Below are 6,738 nucleotides of genomic sequence, written 5' to 3'. Positions count from 1 at the left end.
ACTCAGAACTATTTGCATCTCATTGATCATCCTCATTCTGACCCAGATCATCCCATAACCAGACAGGAAGAAACAAGTGGGATAATACCTGACGTAATACCTATCACTTGAGGAGGTGGGAAATAATTCTGAATTGATGCAGAATTATGCAGCTTAAAAATTGACCTATTACATTCCCCCAAGGTTGAATACTATTGGTCCATTTTTAAAATGCATACATTCACATAATTCTACATCATCTTAGAATTATTCCTTTAGAACTAGGTTAAGGTCAATGAGATGCAAAGAATTCCAACCTGATGCAAACTTTGTATGCAGCTAAATGACCACTGGAATTCCAGCTTGTCAGGATTCTATTGGTCTATTTTTCAAACTGCATAAATGTACATACAAAACCTGCATCAACTCATAATTATTTGCATCTCAATTGCCACGCCCAATTTCTAACCTGACACTGTAGGAAAATATGATCTTCCTACCTTTCACAGGTTAAAAATGAAAAGCACCACCTCAGATTTCTGGTCTCTCACACTGTGTGGATCTGTGAGCAGAGACAGGGTGAAGTCCCCCTCAGGATAAAGACACTGATCATGTATATTTGCTATCAAAAGGAATTCAAGGCAGTTTGTTTTGTTTTTTTAAGTAATCGATCAGCTCAGGATAGCTGCCATAAACCCATTTCTGTTATTAGAAATCTAATGCTATCGCCTCTATCCTACCTCACTGTGTAATTCCTGCTACCGGCCGCTAGGAGGAGCTCCGGGATAACTGCTTGTTCCTTCCTGGAGTGTCTGCCGGAGAATGTCGGGGCTGAGAGCTCCTGGCTATCGGGGATACAGAGAGAGACGCAGCACGTCTGTCTCTAATGCTGCCACAGCTCTGTCTGCGAGGAGGATGAGTGCCTGGGTGACGTCATAGAAGCTATTGTGACGCATGTGTGCAGGTGGGCCTCACGTGTACCGCTGAGGATGGCACCTGCAGTGACACGTGGCCACGCCCCTCTGCTATTGCTGTGCCAATGCTAGTGGATGGAGGTGAGGCATTATGTGCAATAGGGAAAGGTGAGGGAGCGTGTGCTGCGCTGTATATTCTGCTGTACATGCATCATGCAGCTATGTACTCAGTGAAGTGCATATGCCTATCCACATCCAATTTTGATTGGCCAATTTTATCACGGCCATGTCGTATGGGAGGCTTACTTGCACAAGCTGGTCTTAGTATTTAAAGTCTCTCACTCTACATTGAGGTGATAAAAGTGGCTAGCAATTGGCCAATCAATTTTGGATGTGTGTATGCACCCAAAGTCACTTTCCCTCTATCTGCAATGCTGGGGTTATGTGATATACACAGGGCTCGGCTGTCTAGAGTACTCTGGCCCGCCCCTTAGAATGTGGCTGCTCCTCCCCTTCTTAGGCCTCTATTCATAAAACTTTTTCCGCCAGTTTAACGCTCAAAACAGCTGACTTTCCCGTCCATTTAGCAAAATGGGCATTCATAAAAGCTGTTTCCGCATGATAAGCTACTATTCCCCAGCAGAGCGAGAAATTTCCGCCTTGTGCTGTGTTTTTCTAGATTTATCTAGAAAAAGTTGCAAAACGTCAGTTCATAAAGATTAGAGGAAGCGTTATGCGGACGGGAAATGCCGCTTCCTATGATGTAGCGAGCAGAGTTCGGATTACATGAAAGTGAATGGGACAGACCTCCCAGAGAGAGCAGCGCACGGAGGGACTGCCGGCTTCAGTGTTTCCGCATGCCTTCCGACAGCTTACCGTCAGCCTTCAGCGGGAGATCTCTGCACTTGTATCACAGCGGGCAACATTTTTATGAATGACCACCCAGAAGTCTAAAATACCGCTGCGGTATTTTACCTCCACGAGTTTTTTCTCCACTTTTGTTTTATGAATAGAGGCCTTAGGGCTGTCAGACTGGGCAGCTCCGCCCCCTGATCTCCCAGCAATACAGCAGAAGCTGTCACCTTGTTAGCCACAGCTTGGCACTGACACACTGGCCTGCCCTTCAGTATGTCGCTGCTCCTCCCCTCCTCAATGCTGCTGGTGCACCCAGAGAAGCATATAGTAAAATATCTGTAGATTTAAGGCCTGTACACACTGAAAATCACCAAACGCAGTGTGGTGCAATTTTGCTGAGGCTATCTGTTGCTGGTTTTGTGATTGTTACATTATAAAATGCAATGAAAAGTACCAGTATGAGCTGCTGGGCGGCAGGGAGAGCACTACTGTCTGCTCAGTGAGAGGCGCCCTGCAGCCATACTACAGAGGCAGTATCAGGAAGCTTGGGAGGCCCCATTCACCTGTAGTGTCGGGGGTTGGGGTGAGCAGCACAGGCAGCCTGCTGTGGACAGTACTTCTTCCCTGCAGTCACCTGCGCCACCAACACAGGCCTACCCTGCAGTCACTGATGTACCCAGCAGTCACCTTGCTTTGATGATTAAACCCCCATTGCACTGTGTTTACCTAAGCAGCCTGCCATGTGCAGCATCAGCGCCCCTGATCACGTGCAGCTCAGTCTGCAGCCACCTGCATCCATTTACAGCCACCATGTCCCTTCCAGCAGCCTAACTACGGGATTCCCCAGACTCACACCATACATAGGTTCTCAGAGGGCTCCCATAGAACTGGCTCCTAACAGCATCTATTTACATCAATAAGACATTCTATAGCGACAACACGGGGGAGCTCCGCACACAAGTTCCATGGACATTTTACAGTCCGGCCACAAGAGGGAGCTCCGCACACAATGCTGCCAGCTTACATACGCGATCCTGGTTCCTGGCTGCTCCGTTTGATGCCTCCAGAAGGTAGGCGGATTCTCGTCCTCGGCTGTGCAGAGCAGAGACTCGTCCACCTCCTCCGGCTGTCAGTCTCTTGAGCATGCTGTGTCTGCGGAGGGCATGTTTCCGGTCACCTCACCTGTTGCAGATGCCTCGCGCTTCCAGCTCATCCGGCCAGTGCTATATGTAATGTATGCAATAGCATTGCTGACTATACTGACTATACTGCAACGCTCATTAGTGGCGGTAGTTCTAATTCACCCGACGGGAGAACGCTGAGGCTGGACGTTACGAAGCTCCCACATGTGTTACAGCGTATTTGCTCTGGAATGCTTTGTCTAATGTGAAAGTTAACATGAAAGTCAAATAGGCTTTCATGTTACCTTTCTAAACACAGCCTAGGAGTGATCCATCAAAACGCACGGTGCAGCTCCTAGTGTGAAAGAGCCCTTACTGGTTCAGCTGTATCACACTGCAGATCAAGTTGCACAGCTGCTGAGCCATAAAACATCACCTGCAATTCTTCTTAGGGCTCATTCACACTAAGTGCTGCGCTGTCAGTTTTGACGCATTGCACATAGTGTGCCATCCACATGGTAACATGAAAGCCCATAGACTTTCATGTTACTATTCACCGTACAGCTGTGCGTTCCCTGGCATTGCGATATAACGCGCCTGGGAACATCTTATCACACAACGAATGCGTTTTCCCAATGGGTTCTACTGTGTTGCTGCTGCCAATGTCTGCGCTTTGAGACCCCTCGATGTGCATTCCGTGCGATGGAGACGCATGCACAAAATCGCATTCATGCATGTGTTCTGTAGTGTGACTGAGCTCTTAGCAATGATGCTGGGGATATCATGTTTAACAGAGGCCTCCTGACCTGAATCTTGGGCCTGTCATCTGGCATACTGTGATCTTCTAGGCTGTGTCTATAACCTGAGGTCTGTGTATGGGGCGATATTGAGCGATACTATACCTGAGGTCTGTGTATGGGGCGATGCTGAGTGATATTATACCTGAGGTCTGTGTATGGGGCGATACTGAGCGATATTATACCTGAGGTCTGTGTATGGGGTGATGCTGAGCAATATTATACCTGAGGTCTGTGTATGGGGCCATGCTGAGCGATATTATACCTGAGGTCTGTGTATGGGGTGATGCTGAGCAATATTATACCTGAGGTCTGTGTATGGGGCGATGCTGAGCAATATTATACCTGAGGTCCGTGTATGGGGCGATGCTGAGCGATATTATACCTGAGGTCCGTGTATGGGGCGATGCTGAGCGATATTATACCTGAGGTCCGTGTATGGGGTGATGCTGAGCAATATTATACCTGAGGTCTGTGTATGGGGCCATGCTGAGCGATATTATACCTGAGGTCTGTGTATGGGGCGATGCTGAGCGATATTATACCTGAGGGCTGTGTATGGGGCGATGCTGAGCGATATTATACCTGAGGTCCGTGTATGGGGCGATGCTGAGCGATATTATACCTGAGGTCCGTGTATGGGGAGATGCTGAGCGATATTATACCTGAGGTCCGTGTATGGGGTGATGCTGAGCAATATTATACCTGAGGTCTGTGTATGGGGCCATGCTGAGCGATATTATACCTGAGGTCTGTGTATGGGGCGATGCTGAGCGATATTATACCTGAGGGCTGTGTATGGGGCGATGCTGAGCGATAATATACCTGAGGTCTGTGTATGGGGCGATGCTGAGCGATATTATACCTGAGGTCTGTGTATGGGGCGATGCTGAACGATATTATACCTGAGGTCTGTGTATGGGGTGATACTGAGCGATATTATGCCTGAGGTCTGTGTATGGGGCGATGCTGAGCGATATTATGCCTGAGGTCTGTGTATGGGGTGATGCTGAGCGATATTATACCTGAGTTCTGTGTATGGGGCGATGCTGAGCGATATTATACATGAGGTCTGTGTATGGGGCGATGCTGAGCGATATTATACCTGAGGTCTGTGTATGGGGCGATGCTGAGCGATATTATACCTGAGGTCTGTGTATGGGGCGATGCTGAGCGATATTATTCCTGAGGTCTGTGTATGGGGTGATGCTGAGCGATATTATACATGAGGTCTATGTATGGGGCGATGCTGAGCGATATTATACCTGAGGTCCGTGTATGGGGCGATGCTGAGCGATATTATACCTGAGGTCTGTGTATGGGGCCATACTGAGTGATATTATACCTGAGGTCTGTGTATAGGGCCATACTGAGTGATATTATACCTGAGGTCCGTGTATGGGGAGATGCTGAGCGATATTATACATGAGGTCTGTGTATGGGGCCATACTGAGTGATATTATACCTGAGGTCTGTGTATGGGGCCATACTGAGTGATATTATACCTGAGGTCCGTGTATGGGGCGATGCTGAGCGATATTATACCTGAGGTCTGTGTATGGGGCGATGCTGAGTGATATTATACCTGAGGTCTGTGTATGGGGCCATGCTGAGCGATATTATACCTGAGGTCTGTGTATGGGGCAATGCTGAGCGATATTATACCTGAGGTCTGTGTATGGGGCGATGCTGAGCGATATTATACCTGAGGTCTGTGTATGGGGCAATACTGAGCGATATTATACCTGAGATCTGTGTATGGGGCGATGCTGAGCGATATTATACCTGAGGTCTGTGTATAGGGCGATACTGAGCGATATTATACCTGAGGTCTGTGTATGGGGTGATGCTGAGCGATATTATACCTGAGGTCTGTGTATGGGGTGATGCTGAGCGATATTATACCTGAGGTCTGTGTATGGGGTGATGCTGAGCGATATTATACCTGAGGTCCGTGTATGGGGCGATGCTGAGCGATATTATACCTGAGGTCCGTGTATGGGGTGATGCTGAGCAATATTATACCTGAGGTCCGTGTATGGGGCGATGCTGAGCGATATTATACCTGAGGTCTGTGTATGGGGCGCTACTGAGCGATATTATACCTGAGGTCTGTGTATGGGGCCATGCTGAGCGATATACCTGAGGTCTGTGTATGGGGCGATGCTGAGCCATATTATGGTGCAGTTTGGGAAGGGGAGGTGGGGAGTTTAGCTGGCAGTGTGTAGGGCCGGATCATATTCCACAAGGTGGCTGCTATGGTTTCAATACGCTAAAGCTACGTACACACATGCGAGAAATGTCACCCATAAGAGATCGAGAAACGATCCCTCGGGCAATAATTCGGGGAATGATGTTGTACAGACACGTCCCTAGCCTTGAGGCCAGCAATGTGCTCTGTTGCTATGTAGGAGGGCAGAGGGACAACAATCAGCGTATGACGGAGGTGCTTTAATTAATGGGCGGGGCTAGTAAAAAGCATTGTGAATAGTTGTGCTCAGGCATCGGGGATCGTTAAACATCCTACAGGACGGATCTTTAATGTTGCCCAAGCAATAGCGATCTGCAGCCTCTGTACACACATAATGATCGTCAGTTGAAACTGAAACAGCGGATAACGACAGACGCATGTGTGTGCGTAGCTTTAGGGTGCATATACACACGCAGTTTTGATTGGACAATAATTGACACATTTTTCCACCTCTATGTAGTGTGAGGGCCAATAGACTGCATAATATGAGCAGACTGTGTAGGTAAAACCTCATACTGCACGGAAGTGGTCCCCCCCCCCCCCCATTCACCTCTATCCCCCTCTGTTCTCTCCTAAATGCCAGCAGAAGCTGCTTGAGGGCTGGAACCCACAGGAGCGCTTTTGGCAGCGTTTTGGCAGCACTGCGATACGCTAGCAGTTTGCCAAAACGCTGGGCTAATGTTAATGGATGGGGCAACTTCCACAGGAGCGTTTGCGTTTCCCAGAAACGCAAACGCAGGACCTGCAGCATTTTGGGAGCGTTAACGCTTCAATGTAAAGTATTGAAACGCTAGCAGAAACGATCAGCAAAACCTAAACTG

Source organism: Hyperolius riggenbachi, chromosome 9, assembly GCF_040937935.1.
Source record: "Hyperolius riggenbachi isolate aHypRig1 chromosome 9, aHypRig1.pri, whole genome shotgun sequence".
NCBI lineage: Eukaryota > Metazoa > Chordata > Amphibia > Anura > Hyperoliidae > Hyperolius > Hyperolius riggenbachi.
The sequence above is the reverse complement of the archived record's forward strand: the minus strand, read 5'-3'. Positions refer to the sequence as shown.